A 6,483-nucleotide genomic window follows, 5' to 3' on the forward strand; every position below is an offset into this window, starting at 1 on the left:
GGGAGTGTGGATCGAGGGTCACAGAGTGTGCCGGGCTGGAAGGGCCCCACAGGGATCCTCAGTCCAACCCTCAGCCCCACATGGGACCATTCCCAGAGTCACTCCCTGTGCCCCAGAGGATCATCCAAACCCTCCTGCAGCTCTGGCAGCCTTGGGGCCGTGGTCAGTGCCAACCACCCTCTGGGGGAAGAACCTTTCCCTGAGATCCAACCTGACCCTGCCCTGACCCAGCTCAAGATCTCGGATCACAGAATATTCTGGGCTGGAAGGGACCCACAAGGATCATCAAGTCCAACTCTTAATTGAATAGCCCATCCAAGGATCAAACCCCCAACCCTGGTGTTTCCAGCACCAGGCTGAGACCATCTGAGCTCATCTCCAGCCCTTCCCTGGGTGCTGTCCCTGGTCCCCCCAGAGCAGAGCTCAATCCCTGCCCCTCCTCTACCCCTGCCCAGGAAGTTGGAACTGCAGTGAGGTCTCCCTTCAGCCTCCTCTGCTCCAGCTGAACACACCAAGTGCCCTCAGTGTCCTCACATGGCTTCAAATCAAGGCCCTTCCCCACCCTCCTGGCCCTCTTGTGGGTGCTCTGTGTCCTGATCATCCCGACTCTGCTCAATCCAGTGGGATCCCAGTCCCTGGCGCTCCCTGGAGCTCTGGGAGAGGGGACGCTGCAGGAGGAGGAGGTGCTTTGCTGGGTTCAGTACCTCTGTGGGGTGGTGTTGGTGCCAGAGTGGGCTGTGCACCCTCCCAAGAGGAGGAGGTGCCTCAGGGTGCTGCTCCCTTGGGTTCCTGCCCTGTTCCTTTGCCTCCCTGCTCCCCCTTCGCCGTTTCCCGGTTGACTCCGGAGAGCGCGAAGGTCCCGGCTGAGGTGTGATTCCCTAAAACACATCTTGGGCTGGGAAGGTGAAGCTCACCTTGAGTTTCTCTTTTGCTTGGATGCCAGGATGCCCCAAAAAGTCAATTCGTGGAAGATCTTCTCCCCTTCCCCCTTGGAGAACGTCCCGCTGGCATCTGTGAGGAACAAGTCAACGGGAAGGAAGGAAAAGCTTGAGCCTGGATTCAGAGCAGAAGGCAAACTGTTAGTGCCAGGCTTGGAAAGGTTTGTTCTGTCACAGCGTGGGGGTTTGTCTTTGCAGCCTTCCCTGCCAAAAACCACACCAGGATTGCAGAAACCTCTCTCAGGATTTCAGGAGGAGTCTCCAGCTCCTCCACAGGAGGGGGGGATCCCATCCAACTCCCTCCCGAGCATCTAGGACCCTGTTGAACATGTCCAGTTGGATCTGGGGGTCTCTTGGAGCCAGGTGAGCTCCATCCCTGGCAGAGAGAGATCTGAGGAGGAGACATCCTGTGGTTTTGCTCCAGCCCAGCCCACGTGCCAAAACCCTCATTAAAATCACATGAGCTTGGCAGTTTATAAATATGAAACTTGGACAAAGATGTGGTTTTTCCCCCCAAAAGTACAATCAATTCCTTCAGTCTATAAATAAATTCTATATATAGGGGTGGAAAGAGGCTTCAATGTTGCAAAAGGCTCTCTGGGGGGTGGGTGTGTTCACCAGACACGAAGAAAAGCCTCAAAGGGCTGGAAATTTGGGGCTAACCCCCCTTTTTACTGGCTCTGCAAAGCCTCAAAGAGCTGGAAATTTGGGATTAACCCCCCTTTTGGTTTTACACGGTGGACCTGCAAAGTCCCCAAAAGCTGGAAATTTGGGGCTAACCCCGCTTTTTCCTCCTGTCGGCTCCACAAAGGCCCTCGAGCACCCCCGGAGCCGCCCTTTGGCTTTGCCGGGAGACACCAGAGGAGCCCAGGGAGCGGCAGTTGGGAGAAATGGAGGGAATGAAAAGGCTTTTTATTTAGAGCGGAGGATGTGCGAGAGGCACGAGTCCCTAATGGGGTTAATGAGCCCGGCGCCGGTTCCCGGGAGCAGCAATAACCTGACAAATTGCTGCGCACCCGGAGAACCGCGCCCGGCCCCGGCTCCGCTCCTTCCCTGCGCGGGGACACCTCCAAGTAGGTCATTACCGCCTAATTACCGCCTAAACGCTCTCATTTGTCCTCCCCTTGTCAGCCAGACGCGGGACTGCGCTCGGGAGAGCCCTCCCGGCCTCGTCCTTCTGCCTTCGCCAGGCGCAGGAAAACGGGCAAAGGCGAAGGAAAGCAATAAAAGTCTGGGTTTTCCCCGCTTGGCAAATAAAATAAATCCAGCCCAGCACGGGCTAAAGCCCGGCTTGGCTTTGTCTTTCCCGTGAAAACCCGGCCTGTTGTGTCTTGCAGGCTCCCATCTCCCTGCTTGCTTCTCCTTCTTTTTCCATGGAAGCAATGGAGTCATTGCCCCTGGAAGTGCTCAGAAAACGTGTGGATGTGGCACTTGGGGCCAGGGTTGGGTGGTGAATGGTGCTGGGTAATGGCTGGACCCTGATCTCAGAGGGCTTTTCCAACCTAAACAATTCCATGACTGCTCTTGGAATGTGTTGGATGCTCTTTAATGTGATTATCTGCAGAATAACCCACCAAATCCCCATAGTTCATGTGTTTCTTTCTATCTTTCCTGATGCTCCCAAATACAGGAAGTTCCTCCCTCAAGATTTCCCCCCACCCGTGGGACTGTGTGGTTTTCCTCTCAAAAAAACCCCTGAAGTTGAGCTTTTCCTGGAGGATTTTCCAGCCCGTTTTGTGCACGGCGGAGCTGGGTTGGAGTGGATTGGGAGGGAAGAGCTGCACATGGATCATGAACGGGATCCTCCTGCCTTTGCTCCCTTGGGTGCCACTGTCAGATTCCCCTGCCAAAAACACAGCCAGTTTAGGAATATATTCCCAGATTTCACGTTATTGGGATAGAGAATCAACTTCTGAGTGGGTTCAGAGCACTGTTACGTTTTTCCCCGTGATTTTTTCCTCTCTCACTCACAGCCCAACTTGTTGTCTCTGGGTGACAAGTTGATGAAAGCTGCTCCAAAAAGAGGGTGAGGAGATGGATTTGTGCAGGGAAAACAAGGGAAGGGGAGGGAGGGGAGGGGATAACAGGCCGTGGAGATGCCACTTCGCTGCTGGCGCTCGCCTTGATTATCCAAGAGGAGCCGGAGCTCATCCCGCCTCCCCCGGCCCCGGAGATGTGATTAATGTCCTCCCCCGTTTCTGCTGCCTCTCCCTATTTTTATGTTTATATTTTTATATGTTCTATATTTTTATATCTATTTGTAACATCGAGAGCCAGCCTGGTGCCAGCTGCATCCATGAGGATGCAGAAGGACCAACGTGGCTCCGGGATTGTCCCTTCCCCGTGTCCAACCTGCAGCACAGAGGTCTCCAGAAGGGCTCCTGAGGGCAGAAGTACAGCGAAATAGGTATTTTCCTTAAAATAAGGTGACTTTTTCCACCCCCAAGGTGAGGATAAGATCTTTTCAGGCTGAGTTAATTATGTTTTTAATTAATAACATAATTTCTGGCAGAAGCTTGGCTGTGGAAAAGGGTTCTCAGGACACGGGTTTCTATCCATGGGGCAAAGTGGGCAGGGATTCCCGGGCAGATCCAGAGGGTTATTTTCCCTGCCCTTCCCTTGGGAATTGCTCAGCAGTTGTGCCTTGTGTCTAATCCTTTGCAGGGCCCTTCCCTGGGTTTTGGGGAGCTCCTGGTTCCCCCAAACCTGCCCCAGAGCCGTCCCTGCATCCCAGGGCTGCCAAGGACAGAGTCTCTCCTCTCACAGGTGAGAGACGACGCAGAGAAACACAAATAGCTCCTAATTTCCTTATTTTCAGCCTTTTTCTCCCTTTTTGTCTTCCCTTTTGCTTCCCCCAGGCTGGCACTGGGCCTCCTTCCCGAGGCAGCAGCACCTGTCTCCGGGATTATTTTTACCATCCCTTTTTGGCACCGCTCGCTCTCCTCCCGCACAAACCCAGCTCCTATAAATAACTGCAGCTCGTGCTCATCCCCCTCCCTCCATCCCTGCATCTCCCTTTCTCCTTGCCTTGTCTTTCCCTTCTCCCTCAGAGTGATGCTGTAGGATCCAGGGCTGGGGGTTTATCCAACCCCACTCCTCGTCCCTTAACTCGGCTGCATCCACGGCGTGTCTTGGATCCTCTTTAATTTGATTATCTACAGAATAACCCACCCTCATTTTCTCCCCAAAGCCCCATATTTCATATATTTCTTTCTATCCTTCCTGATGCTCCCAAATCCAGGCAGCTCCTCCTTTAAGATTTCCCCATATCCTGGTTTTCTACTCAAAAAAACAACCCCTAAAGTTGAGCTTTTCCTGAAGGAAAATGTTTATAATAATGATTTTCAGCCTTTTTTTGTGCACGATGGAGCTGGATTGGAGTAGACTAGGAGGGAAGAGCTGCACATGGGTTATGAACCCATGTTCCCTTGGCCTGTGGGAATGTGAATTCCCAGAAATAATTGCTGGGTCTGGATGAACACATAAAGCTTCCAGAAGTAAAACCAATCCCAATGAAAGCGTGGTAATTTTTGGATCAATTGGGAAAAACTGAAATGGGCCCGAACTGGGGGATCACAAAGGATAAATCCAGGTCTGGGTAAAACTTGGCACCCCCTGCAATCGAAAATCCACTTGGCCAAATCCAGGGATCCAGATCCCAAACCCCAGGGGCCGAACTGGCCAAACCCAGGGATCGCCTGGATCGCAAATTCTGCTCTGGGTTTTCCAAAGGGAATCTTGCAGGGCTGGATAATGACATGCTGCTCACGCTCCCTAATGAAGTGCCCAAGGAGTCGGCGCCGGCTCCCGGCAAATTAGATCTGGATTATTGGAGCAATGAGAATTGAACGATCCGAGATGTTATCGGAGGGGGGAAACGGCTCCTGGCACCACCGGCCTGCATTGAATTACCTGGAAGGGAATAAAAGGGATAAAACCCTCCCCAACCCAGGGCTCCAGGAGGATGAGGGGGGAGGGAGCATCCTCTCTGCTGCTGGGGCTGGATCGAGTGGGAATGCAGCAACTGGGCTCTCCAGAGCATCTCCAGCTTTTCCTGGGATTCATCTCTCCAGATTTGCTGGCAAAGGAGCTTTGTCTCCAGTTCCTGGCTGGATTTGGCTCTGTGCTCCTTTCTGAGAGGTCCTTGGCCATGTTTGCATCCTGGAGCATCCTGGAGCATTCCCGACATTTCCATGCTGGGAAATATGAAGCTTAAGTGTGGATGATGCTTGAGTTTCCCAGAAAAAAATGGGATTTCAAGGAGTATGCTCCCAGTTTGGCCCCCTTCCCATCAGCCAGGCTCTGATGTGGTTGCAACGAGCAGGATCTGGCCAAGGATCCGATCCCTTTTCCTGTGCATTCCTGGGAAACGAGGGCCCATCGGAGCATCTCCCCCCCAACAGCAGAGTCTTGGAGCTCGTTTAAAAAAGCAGAGAAGAAGCAAATTTAATTAAACCCAACCTTCCCTTGAACGAGAAAATAAACCGCCTTCTCCTTCCAGAACAATTAATATTTCCAGACCCCCTTTGCTGTGTTTCCTCCCTCTTTTAATACCTCTCCTTTATTATCCCTGGCTGGGAACAGGCACCATTTGATTTCCATAAATTAGCATGAGGAATTGGGGGGGGGGAGAGGAGGAGGGGAGGAAAGAAGAGCTGGGGAAAAATGGTGTTTTTAAGCAATGAACTTGTTACAAAGGAAGAAACACCAGGGAGGAGGGAGCTGGAAATGATCCTTGGTTTTAAAGTTCACCCAGTCCCTGGTGTTTCTCGGGAGATAAAAGCTTTCCCCAACCTCGGCAGGGAGCCAAAAATCCCTGTTTATCTGAACACAAAACATGTAAAATATGATCTGCACGACAGCCTCTAATTCTTCGGTTTGTTTTTGTGTTTTCCCGGGGAGGATCCGTCGCTCTCCGGCTTTTCCGCGACAGGGAGATGTCAGCTCGGAGCTCCCAGGTGAGGAAAACCCCCCTGGCACCTGGGAGGTCGAGCTTGGAGGGTGGGATGCAATAAAAGCTGGGCTTGGGAGGCTCATTTTGCTTTGGGATTGGCTCATTCTTGGGCTCTAAGGGAAGGCCCATCATGCAGGGGTGGAGAGGTGGCTGCTGAGGACCAAGGGCCACAAGGATCCCACCTCTCCCATGTGAGAATTATCCATCTAGTGAATAAAAATCACTGAATTCACAGGTTTGGACAGGTGGAAAGGGCTGAATCCCAAACCTGCTCTGTCCTGACTTTAGAAAGATGATGTTTATCACAGAATAGAAGAGAATCACAGAACCAACCTGGTTGGAAAAGACCTCCAAGGTCATCCAGCCCAACCCTGGATCCAACCCCGCCGTGGTTCCCAGCCCATGGCACTGATGCCACATCCAGTCTCACTTTCAACACCTCCGGGAACAGGGACTCCAAACCTCCCTGGGCATTCCAATGGCTGAGCACTCTCCATGGAAAAAATTCCTTCCTAATATCCAACCCAAACCTCCCCTGGCACAGCTGCAGACCCAGCCCTCTTGTCCTGCTGCTGCTTCCTGGGAGCAGAG

General features: G+C 52.5%; 1 protein-coding gene across 1 annotated transcript in view; it reads left to right on the plus strand.

Moving 5' to 3' along the window:
* The window catches only part of IGSF21 (immunoglobin superfamily member 21), a 100,697-nt gene that overhangs the window by 19,655 nt on the left and 74,559 nt on the right, over positions 1–6,483 (plus strand). The gene's annotated exons all lie outside the window — the stretch shown is intronic.

Source organism: Manacus vitellinus, unplaced genomic scaffold (assembly GCF_001715985.3).
Source record: "Manacus vitellinus isolate BGI_N305 unplaced genomic scaffold, ASM171598v3 scaffold_92_pilon, whole genome shotgun sequence".
NCBI classification, from domain to species: domain Eukaryota; kingdom Metazoa; phylum Chordata; class Aves; order Passeriformes; family Pipridae; genus Manacus; species Manacus vitellinus.